The sequence below is a fragment of the Alexandromys fortis genome, unplaced genomic scaffold (genome assembly GCF_014885135.2).
Source record: "Alexandromys fortis isolate MF-2015 unplaced genomic scaffold, M_Fortis_MF-2015_v1.1 scaffold_40, whole genome shotgun sequence".
In the NCBI taxonomy this organism is placed as follows: Eukaryota; Metazoa; Chordata; class Mammalia; order Rodentia; family Cricetidae; genus Alexandromys; species Alexandromys fortis.
Window position 1 is genome coordinate 995,286 of NW_026067966.1, and position 22,002 is coordinate 1,017,287.

The following is a 22,002-nucleotide window of genomic DNA, read 5'->3' on the forward strand; positions in this document are numbered from 1 at the left end:
CAGGTACTCACTCATAAGTTGTTTTTAATCATAAAGAAAACCAGCCTGCAAATCACAATCCTAGAGAACCTAGACAACAATGAGGACCCTAAGAGAGACATACATAGATCTAAACTACATGGGAATTAGAAGAAGACAAGATCTCCTGAGTAAATTGGGAGCATGAGGACCTTGGGGGAGGATTAAAGGGGAGGGGAGAGGCAGGAAGGGGAGCAGAGAAAATTGTAGAACTCAATGAAAATAAATAAAAATAATTAAGAAGGAAAAAAGAATCATCCAAATGTTTGGAAAATTATATCTGTATGTAATATAATGTTAAAAAAATCTTGTAACTGACATGTGCATTTTGACACACAGCATACACAGTACTGAGAGACTCCACTGCAGAGGGAGAGATCTAGCTTTGACTTAGAGCTGAGAGGTGTGTTGGGTTTAAACTGCTGAGAATCACAAATACCATGCTGTGATTTATAATTGTTTTGAAGAACTCCAGAGCTCCTGTGAAATATTTCACAGATTCTAAAAATAATGAAATATTTCCATAAAATCCTATTCTAAAAGCTTCTCCTCTCTGAGTGTGAAGTAAGAAACAATGATAAATGGTTTATGTATAGTGCTTCATTGAGTTCTTCAAGAAACTATGAAATTGGTCTGTTTCCTTTCTACCTAGAGATGTGAGGAACTAGAACTTCTGGTCTAGCAACTAGATTCTGTAATTTTTTCATGAATATTTCAAGATATTTATTGCTAACTACTTTATTGTTCTTATGAATTAAATCTTTTATAATTTAATTATGCTTTTATGTTCAGAAAAATAAGCCAGTTCATACATTATATTAATTTGATGATATATTTTTCTAAAATTTCTATGAAGACAATCTACCAAAGAAAGTCTCTGGTAAATCTTGAATTTCACTTGAAATCCTTCAAGGGATTTGGTAAAGACATCCAATTAAGTACAAGTTGAAAGAGCTAGCACCCTTGATTAGCTTCTAAATGTAAAGAACCTGTATTAGGGTCTGAGGATAGGATCTTTATCAAACAAGTTTAATTCAATTTCTTATTATAAGTGATTTTCATTGTTGATTTTATTCAAGATTGAACCCTGGATTTTCCATTAGTTTTGCTGTAACTATATAAATTGATTCAATTTTTTAAAATATTTAGTTTATTTTAATTGTATATCTTTGGGTTTTTTATCTCCATGTATATAGTACACCATTTGTGTAGTATCTTGAAGGCCAAAAAAGGATGGGTGATGCCCTTTGTCTTAGTCAGTGTTCTGTTATTATGAAGAGACATCATGACCATGGCAACTCTTATAAAGAAACATTTAATTGGGGCTGATTCACAGTTTCAGAGGTTTAATCCGTTATTGCCATGGTGGGAAGCATGGTGACACACAAGCAGACATTATGCTGGAGAGGTCGCTAAGAGTTCTCCATCCAGATTAGCAGGCATCAGGAAGAGGGAAAGACACTGGGTTGGTCTGGATTGAGCTTCTGAAACCTCAAAGCCCATCCACAGTGACATACTTCATTCAACAAGGCTACACCAACTTCAACAAGGCCATGCCTCCTAATAGTGCCATTCCCTATGAACCTATGGGAGCCATTTTCATTTAAACCACCTTACCCCGCCCAGAATTGGAGTTAGAGGCATTGTGAGCTGCATGTAGAAAATGACACTCAGTGCTCTGGAAGAGTGGGCAGTGCTTTTAACTACTAAGCCATCTCTCCAGCCCATACGTTCTCTCTTTATATGTGAAAACTGCCGTTGTTTACTGGTCCATTATTTCAGATCTGCTTTACTGAGAGAAAATAACTGATTTCGCTCAGATATAGAGGTTATGTAGTTTGTGGCCTGGCCTACTCCATAGTACCAAAGATTGTTTTAATTGACATTAATAAGCCATAGCAATTCTATTATTCCTGTCAGTGACTACTTTGAATATGGATAAGTGATATGACCTTGGCCAAGGAGGCATGGGTTGTTTACTGCTTAGGAGTTCTAGAAAAAAAAAAAAGACATGGCAGGGACGCATCTGAGTTTTTTCTCTGGATGTATTATTTTCTACTAACATCTTGCAGCTGTGCAGGGCACCATCCATGAGCTAAACACTACAGAGGGAAGATAAATGAAATGGCATCCTTGGTAACAGCTCTGAGCTTGAATTAACCCCGAGTGTCTAACTTCTAAGTGCCTGTTTTCAGGAGATAACATAGACCGCTGGTGGCTTCTGTCTCCCATGATCATGAGTTTAGAAACGTTGAGCCATTTTCCCATTATGGAACAGACACTACCTGATCCTGACATTACTTATTATATCATCCAGGATTCACATCGCTTGGGTTCTGTTCAGACACATATCCACACTCAGGAGTAAAATACCTTGACAATGCCTTTTTCTATATTTGTAATATTCAAAATCATAATATTGTTAAAAAATTAGATGAGACAATGTCTTGCTATTTAAATTCTCTGGAGAATCTATACCAAATTTGCATATTTCTTGAACATCCGCTATAACTTGGCTTCCAATCTGTAGCTGCCTTTTCTTTTGATTAGTCATGTGACTCTATGTGAGTGCTTGTGGATATATATTAGTTGAAGGATGGTTGATTCTAATTACTAGTTTGAGACCTTGGGGGCCGATTCTGGGGAAAGGAATGAGTCAAGCACTCTACTGCTGAACTAAACTCCCAAACCTGATGTGATTTTAAATGGCTTTAAGCTATTAGACTTTTAGAGTTCTCTTGAGTCCCTTACCAATGCATCTGTCTTTACAGAGACAGACATAGAAGCATCTGTATATTAATCTACTTTGTCAAGATTCCAAATAGAGCTACATAAAACTCCTTTTTTCACATTTATAATATTAAAATGTCTAAATGAACCTTTAATATGCTCCTCACATTTCTCAGTGTGTTTTCTCCTCAGACACAGCATATATGAAATTGGAACTTAATTCATATTCTTAACACACTTTGAGTTTCGTTTTCCTCTCCATTGCTTCCTTATTTCCACTGCAGTAATTTTTACTTTTATCTATATTAATATCTTTCCCCTTTTCATAGTTTTGATCTTTTAATTTTTGCCTATATCCTGAGCCTATTAATTTTAATGTTTTTCAGCACACAAATGAAAGACTAGACTTCGGATAGAAGCATTTTAGTTGAATGTCCACTCGGTAAGTACCATGTGTGTTTTTCACTCATTTATACTTATATTCCTACTTCTCTTATGGCCTCCAACTTTGCCAATTAATAATTTAGATGTTGAGTTTGCATTTGTGCTTCTGCTAATATTGAAACGAGTTGGGAAATGCAATCATCACCATTTGGATCCAGGTTTCCAGGCTCCACAGCTGTGCTCCTAGTCATCAGCCTACACTTCCTCTTCATCATCCTAGGCTTTTCTTCACTTTCCATCTGTGGACCTAAGAGTCTCCATTTATTTCCTTAAAATTAAATTACATACACTTTTGCTATAATTTATCCATTGTTTCTGTAGGTATATTTTAAGTGAATCTCTATGTATTGGTAAATATTTTCCAACTTAGACTTGACACACTGGTTTTGCTGTGACTAACAACAGTTAACTGCTACCCAAGATGATTAAAGATTGCTAATATTCTCTGATGCTTTTGTTTCAAGCTAAATGGAAAGTACACACACACAGTAGATTTTCTACTGAAATCTTACAGTTCAAGAAGAGTAGAATTATTCATTCAAAGTGTCCTAAGAAAACACTGTCAATAAAAAATATTATACCTGGAAAATAAAAATATAGTATGAAAAATTGAAGGCAACATGACCCCCTGGATTTACCTTAGAGTAAGAACTAGAAGGAACATTTCAAGGCAAGAGCAATGGATGCAACACAGAAACATGGACACCCTGGTTATTTATAGTGGCCAAGATGTGAAAGGAGCCTGTGTATGTTCATGTCATTATTAATAAAATATATTCCATAAATTATCTATAATAATTAGTTAGACATCTGCTGCATATGTTATATAAATAATAATGCAGACATATTTACTTTTTGGCTTAAAACATCAGGCAATCGAGCCATTTATGACAACACTGACGGAAACAAAAAGCATTAAGTTAAGTGATACAAGCCAGACACAAAAGAACAAGCGCTGTATGACACTGTTTATATGATGAATCTAAAATATTCAAGTTCATAATGCACACAATGGTTGTCAGCAACTGAGATATGGGGAGGAAAACAGGAAATGTGTTAATTAAAGAGTACAAAGCTTCAATGATATCACATGAGTGAGTTCTGAGAATCAAGTGTGCATCCAAGAATTTATGGTTTACAGTACACTGGGCATATAAAGTTACTGAGAAGAAATCTTACGTCAAGAAATCGTATCCCCTTGTCAAGAATAACAGTAACTATAGTGTATAGAAACTTGCAGAGGTGGCAGATTTAAAGCATACATTTTAAATTCACAATTGTATGCTTATCTGAAGACATCTAATGTTTTGTACATTAAATTCACACAGCTCTTGTACATTAATGAAACCTCTTGAACTTGTTTTTGTGTTTTTGTTTGTTTTTTAAGGAAAGTCTAGATGCCTTTGCATAAACTGAACACCAGCTCTGCAGGTCAAATAGAATTCCCTGGTACATCTCTATTTTGAAAATGTTTATAGAATTGATTTCAGACAATCATTCTTTTTCACTATATGCACAAACCATCTCTTCTCCCTTACAGGTTATTCTGTAAGGAGTCACTGGAAGGCAATTTTCCTGTTGTGTTTTTAGGAGTCCAGAATCCACTCCAATGTAGGGTTGGGTTGATCTGACATTTTTGGCATGATGGTTGTCTTTGGGTAGGTTAAGTTATATAACAGTGGGAGAGCAAGAAACAAGAGAACAAAGATTACCTTTTTATTCCCTATGTCATAATTGTTACATTTCGTGTTTGTTCTCAGAACAGACAGAATCAGCTCTGAATTTTCACGTGAACTACTGTGCCCACCACATGAGGGAATAGAGGGAAAGCATGTGCTTTGGAGCTTAGTGACTCATACACTGAGGGGGGGGGGGAAGGAAACAGAAAAATCTAGAACAACGTATCAGCCCATAACATTCAATCCCAGAAACAGTGTGCTTAGGGCCTTGCATCATAGAAATGGAAACACATTGAGAAGAAATCGCATAAAGCAATGTCAAAGAAGAGATTAAGAGACATGGCAGTAAATTCGATCAGTGTTTTTTACTGAGAACTTGAAGGTGAGAAATGCCTGAGCCTGCAGGGACAAGAAATCATTAGCATCAAAGAGTGGCGGTCACTGCATATCTAAGATGATGGGGAAGATAATGCCTGTTTTTCTGTCTGAGTAGTCAGACCTTCTGGTACAGGCAGGAAGAAATGGCGTTAGCTTTCCCACCGGCTTGACTGGATCTAATTAGGTATTGATTCTGAACTCTGCGAAATAGATAATGAGCAAAGCTAAAGGAAGGCAATGCCCTAATTTTCTCCAGTGTTCTCATAACTTACACGAAGTTACATAGTTACACGAAGAAATTAGCAAGTGCTTATTTCTTTAAGGAACTGGATGGCTTTTAAGTAGGAATGTCAATGAAAACTCTTCTCTTATGAACTTGCAGTCAGTTTAGAACCACAGAACAGCAAAGCTCTCAGAAGTATGTACTTCTAGATAGAGCCACCAGTTAGATCCAGATTCTCATGGTTCTGAAAGCTGGAGAGATGGCTCAACAACTAAGAGTTCTTGTTGCTCTTGCAGAGGTTTCTCAGCACCTACATACCGGCTTACAAGCATCAGCAACTCCGGTTCCAAGGGAGCCAATGCCTCTGACGGCACCTTCACTACTGTGCAGGGGCCATAAACCCTAAACATATGATGTAGATGCAAAGCCTAGAGTGGTAGAACAATTCTGGGCATATACGGTAGGACAAACCCCAGACACATGCAGCTGGACATGTGTATTGGGGATGACACCAGATGTGTGCAGCCCGACAGACCTCAGACATGTGCAGTGGGGCAGACCCCAGATGTATTCAGCTGAACCAGGTGGCCTATAATCCCAGCATTTCAGAAGCAGAGACAAAATAATATCTGGTGGTGTGGGATTCCCCTCTGCATGTTGTGAATAAAACATTAACCAATGTTTTATTACTATTAGTTAATAAAGAAGCTGATTTGGCCTATGGCAGGGCAGAATATAGCCAGGCTGGAATGGATATATAGAGAGAGTAGGCAGAGTCAGAGAGACACCATGTAGCTGCCAAAGGAGGCAGACACCATGGAGCTGCCTGTGAAGACATAACAAACATAATAAGACATAACATAACTAGAAAAAGACATAACAAACCATGACCCTCATGGTAAAACATAAAATAAGAAAAGTGGGTTAATTTAGGATGTAAGAGCTAGCCAATAAGAACCTTGAGCTAAAAGGCCAAACAGTGTTATAATTAATATAGTTTCTGTGTAGTTATTCAGGTCTGAGTGGCTGGGAACAAATGAGCAGTCTCTTCTTACAGTCTGGGACTGGCTGACCATATAGAATAAACAGAACTGACTAGTTCTTGTTCAATGAGAATCTCTACTTCAGTCAAGAAAATGGAATTAAGAAAGAAATCCAGCATCAACTAGAAAACTCCACACAGGTGGATGTACATACATGCACACCTGCATGCACGTGTGCCCACACACATGAGATCAAGAAGTCAGGAAAACATCATCACTTTTGTTCTCTTGATCAGGAAGAGCCCACTGGGATAACTGTAACAATTTTAAGGTATGGATTACTTACAGGCCAAGCCTTATGGCAGGTATTTGATTTGGGAACATAATATTTTCAATGACTGTTTAAGTATTTTCATTGTCCTGTGTTCTAAATGAGGAAACTGATGGTCATAGGATGTCAATAATAATTCTCCACAGTCAGTTGCAATCAAGCACTAGAGGCAGGAATGAAGGCGAGCAGCTGTACTCATACACCAGTACTCGAGGTCTGCTCTATGATGCTCATATCTCTGACCAAGGAGAACATTAGAAAAGTTGAATTAAATGACTGGTCTACCCCTGTGAAGAGGAGCTGGTTAGATTCAAGCTCGAGTACCCAGCACCAGAACTCACAGTGCCTCCTAACGACTGTTCTCTCTAGTTTTCCATCATCATTTTGAGGTATTGTCAACCCCTCCAAGCTTCAGCACACGCCTGAATGCACTTCTGGAGCTGGGCAACATGAGATGATACCTACACGTGAAGTCTGCAAAAGCCTGGGGCTTGGAAGGATGTGGGTAAACATTTAACTCAAATGATCTGGTACAATTTCAAGGTTTTACTCACCCTCGCATGATATAATGTCTGAGCAGTCATTTGCAAGTAACTGCATCTTACAAGCACCATTGTTAGTTCTCTTGGAAATGGTATTTCTGCCTTGAATGTGACATGGTCACCAACCCACACCACTTGCTTTTTAAACAAGGCTAATGGAGCACAAAAGAGGATGAGAAAAAATACAGATCCAGGGAGATAGAAATCTATTCATCCAAACAGTTATTTTAGTCCTGGACTGAGAACACAGGAACCTTAAGGAGATGTCTTTAGTGAGCTACAGAAAAAAAATAGCATTTCTGACTTTTAAAGCTCTGGGACGGGATGTTCATTTGGAGCGATCTGCTAAAGAGCAGGGAAGAGCAGGGGTATGGTTTCTTCAAGAAATTTCTTAATGCGAGAACTGGCTCAAAAACATGATAATTGTGGCTCTTTTTTTGAGGCCAGCAAACGCAGCTCATAATCTCCATATCAGCTTCTCAAGCACATGTGGTTTCATCTTGCTTTACCAAATCCCATCTGGTTCGAGACGCTACTGTTAACTATTCTAGCATTATAAAAGTGGAGGAGTACAAGCCTAACAAGAAATGATTCTGCTCAAATTTTAAAAAGTGGTATATTACTATGTTAAATATGTCCTTTGAGGCTCCCCTGAGAATCACTAATTCCTGGGACATCACCAAGCCAAGTGGAAGATTTAGAATGCTTCCCAGGCAGACGTTAACAATTACGAGTGGCTCCTCGTTGCAAACAACTGTCATTACTTCATCTTGTCCAAGTTAGATGATGTCTCTTCCTTTGATAAGCGATAGTGCCAAGTATCTAAAACCAGCAGATCAAATTCCATTACTAATCCATCAATTGAGATAAGATGAACAAGACCACGATTCAGATTGATAAACCTTTGATGTATATAATCACCACTAAAGCACAGAGTCAAGATGTCATATCATATATGTTAAGCCAAGACAAGCTAGCAGTTATAGAGCCCCTCCTGTCAAGAATAATCAGATTCTCAGTGTGAAACTTACCCCGTTACTCCTATAATGCTGTGGAAGGCTTGTAGTAGTAGAAAGGCAGGGAAGCACATGCTGGCCACATACGTGCTATGTAAGTTATACTTTGTACAAACAGATCCTTCCACATTCCAAGATGGGGGCCATAAACTGGCCTCTATTTTCTCATTTCAGAAAAGTAAAAAATCTGGTTCTACATTAAGGATTAATATTCCATCATCTCTAATTACTGTTGGAAATGATTCTATTGTAACTAGTTGGTAATTCAATACAGAATTTCTCTTCAGACCACCAGTTAGGAACTGGCGTCAATGAGAAAGAATTCAGTTACTATCTATGTGATGGCTGCCTGCCCAAATGAGATAGGTTAGGAAAATTGAATGTTTTCCATGTCAGGGTTCAGGGCTATATGTGTCAAATGTCATTAGCATCGAGGTGTCGTCATTCACCTCTCTACCATCTCATGGGAGAGGGATTTAGGCAATACTAAGTCCAAGAAATACATTGAAACAAAGAATTAGACACTAGTCTTTCTTCTTGTGTGGTCCTATCTTTCAGATAATCTCAATCCCAAGAGAACAAATGTTAACAATTTCCCAGAGTATGTTACTCTCGAGGCAGCTTCTTCCCTTATCCAGTCAGTGTGTTGGCGCATGCATGGTTCAATCTTGATCTTTAGAGGGCAGAAGAACTGGGAATACTGCAATGCTACCTTCCCCTATTAACCATAATGGAGCCAGACAGAACTACAAGCATGACCTACAAGCAAAATCCAGAACTCTTTTGAAAACATACCTGTGCCTACTCCTGCAATAGTGGAACTGCTACTACAGAGATAACCAACTATTCTCTGATTCTACTTGAGACCTGTTTCAGAGGAGAAGTATGCGACTGGAAATCTAGGCAAACATCCATTACGGGAGTGATTATAGCCCCCAATGGTGAGGGGAACAGGATAGTTTGTTCAGATATTATGCCAATCTTTCCTTATGTTTGTGTTTATATCCAGCACTGCTAAGCCCCAATCAGAAAAGCCTCTTTCCAGCATGCAGCAGTCAATACGGAGATTCGCCCCTGCACCAGGTGAGGAGAATAAGTGATGGATGAGGTCTCAGCCCTACACAGCTTATTTATAGCATCCTCTCTGAGGCCCAGAGAGCACTGGAGAAGAGTGAACAGAAATAACCTAAGAGCCACGAAATCAGAAGAAGGGCTGGGAAATAACATCCTCTGATAAGACACACACATTTTCATCACAAACGCACAGCAACTGTGGATACCTATACTGGGCCTGCACAAGAATGGGTCTCTGAACACTCGGGAATGGATGGAGGAGGAACTCAAGGCAACTTACCCTTCTCTGTTGAATTGTTACCGACAGATTCACAAAGAGGGAAGTTGTTATCGTCAACTGTGTACCCACTGATGATGCAATCATGTCCAAATTCAAATGCACAGTTCCAATCTAGTTGTCACACGGACGGCCCTGGTTAAATGAAATGGATCACTAAACAAAGTCAACTTATGAATCTGGGTAAATGACTGGGTAGTGGGGAGAAGACAAGTGTGTTCATGGAAGGGAGGAAGACAAGAGATGGCAGGAGTAGGGTAGTAATCAGAGTGAGCCCCTGACTCAAATGAAAATTCAACAAAGAGAAAGAGAGAAGGGGCAAAATGGAATAGGGGAAGCTGAGGTATAAGACTGAGAAGAAACCAGAAAGCATGCTGAGGCAGACACACTGGGACCTCAAAGACTGTATGGAGCACGGTCTACTTCCAAGGAACAATGGGAAGCCACCACTGTGCCTTCCATAGCTGAGAGATGTAATAAGATATGTTTGACATGTGTTGAAACCTTATTCTGCTGGCAGAGGAGACAAATGGAAATCATAAGTATTAAGGAAGAGAGCAGGCAGAAGAAATGGGACTTCCTGGACCAAGATGGTTGGGAAAGAGAAAGCACAAGGTGGCTGAAATCAGATAGAGTTTAGATATATGATTGGCAGGACTTGCCAGGAGTAAGAACAAAGACGATGCCTTGAATAGTGTTCCAATTTCTGGGTTTTTTTGGAGAATATTTGTCAACTCCTAAAAGTGTCAAATTGCACTAGAACTATACATGCTCATTGGGACTCAAATGAGCTGATATACATTCCTACATTCCTTGAATTATTAAAATAAACCTCTCTCTCCATTTCCTTAATTGTTCATGTAGACTCTATACTTATAGAAACGTAGAATTTTGACCTGGAGAAGTTGTCTGTTGAAATGGAATGTAATAAATACTGATGCCATTGTGACATATGCAGATGGGTCTCCTGAAGCCATTGTCATCCCTCAGAGCATAACAGTGTTTGGAAATTCTCTGCTCTCAAGCCATTGATTCTTATTTCTGCTAGGGTCATAAAGCAGATTGCATTCCCAACAAGAGAGAGAGAGAGAAGAAAGACAAATGTTAGTTAATTTCAGTAAATAAATCTCAGTTTGTCCAGCCAAACTAACAATGGTTTGGCAATAAAATACATTTCTGTATTGATCACCTTGCTGAATCAATCCATCAGACTCATCATCCAACTCTTTCTAGTCCTTCTTGTTTGTTATAGATTACTCAGTTGAACAGGAAAAAAAATGTAATATAATAAGAGCAGTCAGCAGATATCTTCTGCAAAAGATCAAATAACAAATGCCTTGTGTCTTTGAAGCCAAATGGTCCTGGCCACAAATCAACTGTATTATTGCAGACGAAAATGTCCATAGACAGAGCCTAGATAGATGTAGCTTTTTTATAACTGAATATTACTTACAAAATCAAGCAGAGGTTCAGATTTGGTACCTGAGGTACAGTTGGCTGATGACTAAAATGGAGCCTTTGTCTGATTATACGCCATGTTTACAGAGATTTCCACAAAGACTTCATGCATATACATATACAAGGACATCATGCAAATGCACACAAAGAGAAGAGCCATGATGCCAAGAGCCTAGTCTATCATTGCCAGCTGCCGCTCATTCACATGGTTATGCGGTGGTTTGTCCCTGTCATTTCCAGATTAACACAGTCATTTATCTGGAGAGAGTCTCCGAGTCTGTGCTTGAGAAGCCACTCCCACTCATTATATGTACCCTACTGTGGCTCTCTCTCATCCTTTCCCCGAAATGACATCAGTGTGACCTACACTGGTCAAAGTGTTCCGATTCCCAGGCAAAAACAGAATAGCTAATGGAGAGAAGAGAGGGACAGAGATCTGATTATGCATATGGAGAGAGATAAACCTGTCCTTCTGAACTGCCTAGCCACAAAGATGACCCAAACCAGGACTCTTTAAAGTCATCTTCCGAGGACACGTGAGTGAAGTCATCTACCACATCAGTAAATGAGACTGATGAAATGAGATCAAAGAAGGAACCAAAGGAACATCCAACTTTGTGATAACAGAGTCTGAAAGCCTGGGTCCAGATTCCAGTTATAAAAGAGCAAATAAGCTTCCCTCTAGAGATCTCCTTTGGCTGAGGAGGATTTCCAATGCCTGCAAGCAGAAGGATTTGGAAAAATAAAATTTCTCCATAAATATTACAAATACCAATGTAAGGAAATAATTTCAAACTGAAAGCATGCCGCAGTCATAGTAGCCCCAGCAATGGGCTTGTTTAAAATGGGAGGGATGAGTCATTAAAAATGCAGAATGCCGGGCTTATAGGAAAAACTTCAGTGTGTTTGGCATCTCAGTTTGTATATTAATACAGGATTGCTTTGTAGACACCAAAGACCCTATGTAACTGGATCTTTCCCTGGTGGAGTGTGATGGTGGAGCAGGGGGCTGGTGGCAGAGAATGAAAGCTGTCAGAATATTTTGGAAGTGCATTATTTTGTTTGTTTATTTGATTAGTGTGTGTGTGTGTGTGTGTGTGTGTGTGTGTGTGTGTACATGCACAGGCAGGTGTACAGGGATGGAGACACATAATCATGTAACATGATTTCTTGGGGACAAATGAGAAACAAAAGATTCTAGTTGAATAGTCACGTACTTGTGTGTCACAGAACAAGGAAGAAACTGTGCTTGCTAGTTTTGGGCCAACTCAACCCAGCATAGAGGGATCTAGGAAGAGGAAGTGCAGTTGAGAAAATGCCTCTATCAGGCTGACCTGCAGGCAAGTCTGTAGGACATTTTCTTGATGAATAATTGATAGGAACAGGCCCAGTCTACACTGACAGTGCCACTCCTGAGCAGGTGGTCCAGAGTTGCATAAGTAACAGACTGACTGAGCAAGCCGTATGAGCAGGTGGTCCAGAGTTGCATAAGTAACAGACTGACTGAGCAAGCCGTAATGAGCAGGCCCATAAGCAGTGCTCCTCTATTGCTTCTGCTTCAGTTCCTGCCTCCAAGTTTCTGCTCTGCTTGAGGTCTTGCCCTGACTTTCCTTAGTGATGGACTGTTCCCTGGAAGTATAAAATAATATAAACCCTTTGTTCTCTAAATAACTTTTGGCTATGGTCTCCTATACATACATAGCAATAGAAAGCCTTAGACACCACATACAATAGACATCAAAGGAACCTGGTTGACTTAATTGACATGTCTAAAATGAGATGTTTTCTTGTTTAGGGGAAGACTGTGAGTCATGAAAACAAAACAAGGGTCACAGGAGTAGCAGTGGCATGGGCTAGAAAGGTGTTGAGAGTCACAGTCATAGAAACACCCAAAGTGAAAAGTGTGCAAATATAGAAGTTGGCACTAAGCATTACCTAAAGACGCCTCTTCTCTGGCATTTTTGAAAGCCTTTGCCATGCTCTCAGATGGCAAGTGGGCACAGAAGAAGGAAGAAAACCCCAAATCTAAACAAGTTGGTCCATATTTGCCTTTTTTGAACTCAATATTTACTAAATTGCCATCTGCTTACTCAGTGTTTGCCAACTTAGTGTTTTCATTGAACATACAAAGTAAGTTCTGAGTTCAAGTGCTGAGGTTCGATGACTCTCTTAAATCTAGAGTTCTGTCATATCTAAAGAAGAAGAAGAACTAGTTCAACCCTCCAGTCCCAGCTCCACAGTCTGATGAATATCTGATTCCCAGTTCTTTCCTTAGCCCCTTGGTCCAAAAGCCAACCTGTGAGTTTTGTCTGTGAGCACTCCTGCAGAATCAGCTTGCTCCCTTCTTCATGCTGAGAGGGCAATGATGTGGATTGGAATGAGACCACAGACAAAGGAGAATCTGGCCACTCCAACTCAAAACTGGGTGTCTTTCTCATATATTACTTCTGGAGTTAGAATTCCAAATACTTTCCTTGCCATAACCCTCCACTGTGGTTAACCCCACCTCCCCCCGCATCGAGCATCACATGCCTGAGATTACAAACGAATTTTTGCTTTATCCCCCTGCCAGCCCTGAAGTACTTATAAACAAATCTAACAAAGGATTCTCAACAAACAACCTAGCCAAGTTCACAAGTGTGGAATCATTTCAGCACAAGCATACCAGAAAGAGATGCTTAAGGATACATCACAACCCAAACAGAAAGCTAATGTCCTTACAGATGAATGTGGTAAAGCAAAACCAATCTTATTGATAAGCTAATTTAAATAACCAGTTCTCTGCTAGTAAACTAGGAAATGTTTCTGTCCTGGAAGTATCATTGCAAAATTTCTTAAGAAAATGATCTTCGTGTTCCTAAGATGCTTTTTGCCATTTTTATGATGGGACTGTCTTTGTAGAAATAGTAATTGCTCACTGTTGTAGATATTATTGGAAAGGAAGGTAGTAGAAAACCGTTAACCAGGGAGTTGGCCCCAGATCTCGAATAGCCTCTGTGCATCTACGGTAAGTTTGCTACCGCTAGGAGCCGTGGTTTCGGAGTGAGAAGAAACCAGACCAGAACATCAGCTGCCTGTGAAATCTTGTTTAATATCATGGTGATTCTTTTCTCCAACCAAGACTTCCATCTGCCCTATAGGAGTCTCCCCCTTTACCACTGCCCGCCCACTGCTAGAAGCTTCACATTTCACCAAGATCTTTGCCCTAAGTTGTATTTTCTGTGCTCAAGCTCTAATACTGAGAATAACAGGGGAGCCTGTTGTAGATGGAAGGTTCTGTCCCTCCTGGTCCCGCAGCTTTTATTAGTAAGGTATCCTCATCTTGCTTCCTCTGCATCTGGGGTGGTAACTGAATCTCTGCCCTTCCTCTTTCCAGAATTCTCCTTGGCTGGTTGCCCCTTGTATCCTTCTTGCCTGGCTACTGAGCAACCAGGGCTTTAGTAAACTAAAACTCTTTACAGTGTACAAGAGCATTATCCCACAGCGGCCTGTGGTTATGTGGCAAGTTCACTGATGTCTTTAGTCTATATGCATCATAGGGTCAAAATTCTTGCCTTCAGCCGGGCAGTGGTGGTGCACACCTTTAATCCCAGCACTCGGGAGGCAGAGGCAGGCGGATCTCTGGGAGTTTGAAGCCAGCCTGGTCTACAAGAGGTAGTTCTGGCACAGGCACCAAAGCTACAGAGAAATACTGTCTTGATAAACCAGAAAAAAAAAATTCTTGCCTTCGTATCTTTCTTTCTTCTCTTGCCAGCATGTTCTTTCTAAAATACAAATTCTACTTTATCATTTATTGCAAATCTTTTAAGTGCTGCCCATGGATGTGGGGTGAAGTCTTAGGTAGTTTGGCCAAACTCTGTCTACATCTTTGGAATAATCTTTCCTGGTATAAGCTTTGAAATGGAATAGATCTTTAAGTCTAACATTTTTCTGCCATCTAGAATATTCCAAATTCAAGTCTCAATAGGAAATGTTTTTTTTCATAAAGCTATCTGTGCTATCTCTGCTGGGGGACCTTATGAACACCCCTATTTTACAATTGAGTGTTCCCCTCTCTAACCATTCAATGGTAGGTGCACAGACGAGTCAGAGATTCATGGTCCATTTTGTCTTCCAAAGGATGTTGATCTGTAGTGAAATTACCCAAAAGAAATATACCAAGGAAAAAAGAGGCAGAGCCATCTAATAGATATGTCCCATGTAAACTGAAAAGGTCATTCAGCATTTGGATTTCTATGAGGTGGTGGTTCCAAATGTCACTCCAAGGAACATGTGATTGTACCTGAGGTCCAGGTATTGCTGGTCAGAAGAGATTCTCATTATAATATATTGACTGTGCTCTGAAATGATTTGTGTTGTGTGTGTCTAGGAGCCTCAGGTTATTGGAATTGCTTGACAAAGACATGTTGGCTATTGACTGATCAAATCAAGCGGCTCTCACTGGGAAATGCTTTATTCCAAACATTTTTCGTGTTGGGTGACATTATATAAAACATCTGAAGGCACACACATCATTTCTCACATTGTTTGTAATAGCCAGAACCTGGGAACAGCCTAGATCCCCTTCAATGGAAGAATGGATGAAGGAAGTATGGAATATATACATATTAGAGTACTACTCAGCAGTAAAAAACAATGACTTCTTGAATTTTGCATGCAAATGGAAAGAAATAGAAAACACTATCCTGAGTGAAGTAAGCCAGACCCAAAAAGAGGAACATGGGATGTATTCACTCATATTTGGTTTCTAGCCATAAATAAAGGACATTGAGCCTATAATTCGTGATCCTAGAGAAGCTAAATAAGAAGGTGAACCCAAAGAAAAACATATAGGCATCCTCCTGAATATTAACCTTCATCAGGCGATGTAAGGAGACAGAAACAGAGACCCACATTGGAGCACCGGACTGAAATCTCAAGGTCCAAATCAGGAGCAGAAGGAGAGAGAGCACAAGCAAGGAACTCAGGACCGCGAGGAATGCACCCACACACTGAGACAATGGGGATGTTCTATTGGGAACTCACCAAGGCCAGCTGGCCTGGGTCTGAAAAAGCATGGGATAAAACAGGACTCCCTGAACATAGCAGACAATGAGGACTACTGAGAACTCAAGAACAATGGCACTGGGTTTTGATCCTACTGCACGTACTGGCTTTGTGGGAGCCTAGGCAGTTTGGATGCTCACCTTATTAGACCTGGATGGAGATGGGTGGTCCTTGGACTTCCCACAGGGCAGGGAACCCTGATTGCTCTTCGGGCTGACGAGCGGGCTGATGAGGGAGGGGAACTTTTTTGGGGGAGGGGAAGGGAAATGGGAGGAGGTGGCGGGGAGGAGGCAGAAATCTTTAATAAATAAATAAAATAAAAAAATAAAAAAAAACCAAGGACCTATTGGTGAGAGGCTCTCTCTTGTATGTCATAGATGCCAGCAACCTGGTTCTGATATACTAGCTTCATCTAGCTACAGCCATCCCTTTGGGGGTTTCTCTCACTACCTAACAAGCATCTATCACCAGCTGTCCTCATTAGAATAGGTCCAGGATTCACATCAGGTCTTTCCTTAGATCTTCTGCTGGAGCCACTGAGAAATGCCTGGTCATTTATACCTGAGGTCATGTGTAGAAAGCCTGCCTAGGACTAATGAAATCAAAAGGAGGATAGAAGGAGAAAGATACTGGTGGTTTACACCAATCCCCCAGCCTCAAGCCTTACCTGAAACGAACAACATTTTTGTTTCCTTAAAGCAGCCTGAGTACAAAAGGCATCATAAGCAGGCCTAAGGAGACACTACATAATAAATATTCACTTTGAACTACATTCATTGTCATTCTTTATACTCTGTTGGGACATGAAACGGCTTGCTGTAAGAACTTTAATAGTTGATGTATCAATGAGTCATTAAAATACGGAGTATATACAACTGTGGCTTCCATCATTTCTTCACACAGTGAGATTCACAGAACTGTGCTCACTCACACAACTAGTCATTTTCGGAGTTAGAATCCCTTCGTGCGCTTCACCATGATGCCAAGTTTCCTTGTAGAGACTCTTCCAAAGACTGGGCTCTTTCCAGAAGTTCACAGCTAGAACTCAGGAGGAAGAATTTTCCATCTTCTCACTAGCAGATTTCGCCAAGCTTTCCTGTGATGTCTGTAGGAATGTAAGAGAATGGACGTGTTTGCTGTAGCCTCTCATAGGGAAAGACTGGAATCCCCACTTTATCTTTTGTTAGCCGCATTCCCCGAAAGTACATCACAGTTTCTTTTAGAAACTGTTGTAAGATTACTGTGCATCTCAAAGAGCGGCTGAGGGTCAGGTGTGATAAGACACATGAAGCATAGACTGGAACATGAACAGCAAGTATCAGCCACTGCTGCTGCCAATGCCAACACTGTTTTTTTTTTGTTGTTGTTGTTGTTGTTTTGTTTGTTTGTTTGTTTTTGGCGTCAGTTCAGATCACTGTTCCAGAGGAGTCCATTCATCTTGCTCATTCCTCTTAGGGACTGTCAGCAATCACTCAGGATAAGCGTAACATCAGTCCTACTTGAATCCCTGATCCATTTCTCTCATCTCAACCTGCAGTCACTGTGTGCTGGAAAGCAGAGGCCTGGCTACCACACTCCCCATTGCCAGTGAATAAATCCTCAGAGATGCTAATCCACCTCCAGGAAGCCAAGGTGAATTCTCAGCTCATGACCAATTTCTTTTCTGTTTGTTGGCTGTTGCTGTAACTGACCACAGCAAGCTTGCTAATTTCTGGAGAAAATAAATTTATTTTGTCCATGGTTCTGCTTGTCAGCTATTAGGGGTGTTCCTTCTGGGCTATGGCTTGTGAATTAGAGCAAGAGAGACTTTAAAACCAAGTCACTCCTGAGAAAAGTCATTAATCTAGCACAACATTCATTTATTGTGTGAGGTAATTAGCTCATGAGAGTAGAATATTCATCTCCCAAAGGTCCTGACTGATTCCACCTCCTCATGTAAGGGGGATCAAATGTCAACATGAGTCTAAGTGGGAATGTTCAAACAAATGATTTGGATGAACAAATGGATAGAGACAGTATCATTTCTAAGCATCCTTTGGGCTATGCCCCATTTTCAATAGATTCTATGTCAATGTTCCTTATATCTTCCTTATGGAAGAACTGAGCTCATTTCGTGTTACTTGTAGGATGCCATTTGGCTAGAAAATGAGGTTTAATCACAGTACTTATTTGAATCAAAAAAAAAAAAAAAACCCTTTTCTACCATGGTAGCACTTTCTGCGGTATCAATCAAGACACAGGCCCATTTGCACCCACAGAATGTGAACGTGTGTTCCTAGAAGCACTGGGAAAAGAGCCCAAAAAAGCAAACTATTGGGTAATTTCATTGAAAATCTTCTATCTTACTTAAAAGTCCATGACACTTTCACTTTGTAGGATTCCAAAATATAATTACATTTTATGTCTGTGTATCATGTGGCTCTGCGGTTGTGATTTTTTTCTCTCCTCTAGATATTTTGATAAAAACCTAGTAAGAAGAGCCATATTTACACTGTGGCTTTGGTCTCTCTCCATCATAAACTCAAGGCACATTCCAGGTCAGGAAGCATTCGCTGCAGCTGACATTTTCATCGTGGGTCACACAACAGAGGCATTTCCCAGGAATGAACAGCTCCAGTATGGTAGTGCATTTAAGAACCCTGGGTCTCCAAGACAGAAGAAGAAAGTAAATATCGGAGAAAGAGAGGGAGAGAGAGAGAGAGAAAGAGAGAGAGAGAGAGAGAGAGAGAGAGAGAGAGAGAGAGAGAGAGAGAGAGAGAGGTGGTTTCATATACAGGTGGAAAGAACTGGTATGAAATGCAGACTGTAGAATATTTCTGTTTCATTGATTTTTATTTGTTTGTTCTTAGTGGGGGTCAGAGGACGGGTCTTGTAGGGATCTCTTCCTCTGAATGCCTGAGAGATATTACCATGCAGAGGGGGGATCTGCTTTCCCAGATTGGGTAGGCGTACAAGAGGAGGTTAAGAGGAGATCCAAGTTCAGGCAGCTCTACCTCTTTTGTTCACCTTGCTCCTCAGAGCTAACTCCACGGACGCATGCATGTTCCACCTTATTTTAAACCATTATACTGACATCAACTATAATCCCTGGGTCTTCTGTGACACAGATGCTTCTAATTCTTCGGTTCCATTTGTGAAACCATCAGGCATATATCATGTTCTCCAAATTGGCATTCCTGGAAATTAAGATGGCATTGGTCTTCCATACTTCACAGTTCCAATTTCAGTTGAATTGCTTCTCAGGTGAAAAGAAGGCTCATGGTTGGATTTCTCTCAAATCCTACCTCTTACACCCAAAGCAGAGCCTTAGTAGGGAGAGAGATCTGTGGGTCAAAGCAATGCCTTGGAACAAGTAGAGGATCTTGAGATTCATGACTTTTGGTAATTTTCAACATGCCGAATTTGAACAAATCTCGGACTTTGCAGCGGCCCATGAGGTCAGAGGAAACCTGAGTTGCTAATTGACCTTTGAGCCCTGGTTAGGAGAGTTAGATTGATTTGTATGTCACCTGGAATTCGTGGGTTGGAAAGTCACTGCAATTGCTAGTGTCTGTGTCTGTGGACAAATGGCTGCTGCATCCCAGGCCTAAAGGAAATGATTTGTAGACTTTACCTTGTTTGTATAAAGTCAGAAGAGGCACAGACTTCCAGCGCCTGGGCTAGGAAGATGCCTTTTGCAAACACGAGGCCTTTAGGCTTATTTAAAGATACACAAGTCTTCTCCTAAGTTCTTTCCAAGATGACACTCCTTAGGCAGGGAACTATTATCAGGCAAAGGATACTTTTACATATGCTTAATCTATTCATTGGTAAGCAGAAAAATGCATACCACCTTCAGAAGGGAAGGGTCACCAGCTTCATAATCTATGAAGCATTATCATGGTTCAAGTTCATATTTATAGGGCTGGACGTAAGAAGTTGGTGTTTTATCATGTTTCCCAAATCCCATTCTGCTTTTTGAGCCAGAGAAAGAGTTATTACATTGCCAACCTTAGATTTACAGTTCTTCTGCACATACCCAGGAGTTGGGAAAAAATCCAACCAACGGAAAGATTTAAGGAGAGAAACGGTCATCTTGGTCAAGAACACCTGCGCTGGAGAAGACCGGAGTCCTTCCTGGCACGTAAGCCCAGCTGTCGTCATTTCCTCTGGGTATTTGAAGACAACATGGAAAGGGAAAACTTTCAAGGAGCACAGCTTACTTCTGCTCAAGAAGCGCATGAAAAGATGTATGTGGGCTCTTAGGAAGCAAAGGCTCCACTGGGCACAGAGACTCAAACATGAAGAACAGTTTGCATTGGAAAAATCAAGAAACACCAACAAATTACAAAGACAAATGAACCAGCAGAACCAGTGCCTGGTCCCTCAAATAACCCCTTCCATTCCCAATATGCTTGCCAAATAAAGGGGACACTGAAAATGATTGAGAGCCGTGGCACCTTCTTGTGGATACTGGGTAAGAGGGAAGACAACTGCTGTCTAGAAGAGAACCAGGTTTCTGACCACATTCAAGGTCAGCCACTCCTTAGAATATTGTTCATAAAAGGACAACGTTATAAGTTAAAGATGGTGCCACTTACATAGTATAAGCTTTAAAGCCGTTCTCCCTGTGGGAAGCATGATTGTCATGGAACCAAGAAGAGAGGCTAAGGGCTCTTTGTTCAGCCACCATCCTGTCCACTCCACCTTAACCCTCCTTGTTGATACCAACACTTGATATCTGACTTTATCACTAAGTTACTGTCCCCTGTTAACTTATTCTCTATTACTAAGTTTCAATAAGTCTTTTGTTACCTAGACTGCCTTTGAGTGGTTTCCTTTTATTTCTGAGCAACTCTTCTCCACTGTCTTGGTGTGTGTGGCAGGGCTATGTTTGGTACCGAACCATTCCCATCTGAAGCATGTGTAGATGCGAGCACTTTTACTGGGAGATGCTTTTGTACATCACAAGAGAAGCCTAGAGCAGAAGCTGCTAGCTGCATTGAGACTGAATTCTGTCCTTTTCTGAGACCCATTTGCTGAAGCCCCAGTACCTCAGAACATGATTTTATTTGAAGATAATTACCCTTACAGTGCAAATGCCCTTTGGGTGGGCTTTATCCCAATATGACTGGTACCATAACAAATGGAGGAATTTGGAAAGTGGCAAACTTATAGGGAAGGATCAAGGAGTGTGAGTACGGTTATTCAGAAGCCAAAGAAAAACATCTGGAGCAGATTCACCCTTTACCATCTTTGGGAATAACAAGCATTTATTTGTAGAATTTGCAGCTTTCAAGAAAGTGACACAGTCCTTTTCCATTGTCAGAACATCCAAGTAGAGCCAGTTTGTTAAGCAGCCCTGAGAACTCATGAGACCGCCCACCCCCCAACCAATTGTGAGTGAGCATCAGGCTGCTGGATTGAGCCCATTCTCTGTATAGTCCTTGGAGATACAGGGTAAGTCAGCTTTCTTTAGCAATCTTATCTGAAAAGGTTGGAGTTAAGAAATTAAAAAAAAAAAGAAAAATTCGAAACACCCCTCATGTTTGATTCTTACCATTGCAAAATTCAGCATTAAAGAAAAGGTGACAGTTTCCAACATTGTCCTTAGGGTGTTATATAGGCAGATTTCCACCTACATGCAGGGAGTACAGGGTTCCCAGATTCCCCTCTGCTGCTTAACTCTCTTGATTCCATTCAAGGTCACAGGTCAAGTATCACCAAAACACTACCACCAAAAATCAAAAATTCAAGAAACCGAAGTTTTTCTCCTCCTCCTCTGTGTATTAACCAGCATTGTTGTTGCGCACTTTACTAGTAA

The 22,002-nt window shown here is 40.5% G+C and overlaps 1 long non-coding RNA gene across 2 annotated transcripts in view; it reads left to right on the forward strand.

Annotated features, from left to right (window-relative positions):
• Window positions 1–22,002, forward strand: part of LOC126508761 (uncharacterized) — a 355,346-nt gene that overhangs the window by 44,423 nt on the left and 288,921 nt on the right. Inside the window, exon 1 of one of the 2 annotated variants that reach the window (XR_007593962.1) lies at window positions 15,829–15,962. The exons of the other annotated variant lie outside the window; for it this stretch is intronic. This is a non-coding gene — a long non-coding RNA (uncharacterized lncRNA). Of the gene's footprint in view, window positions 1–15,828; window positions 15,963–22,002 lie in introns of those variants that run through there. 2 annotated transcript variants of the gene reach the window in all.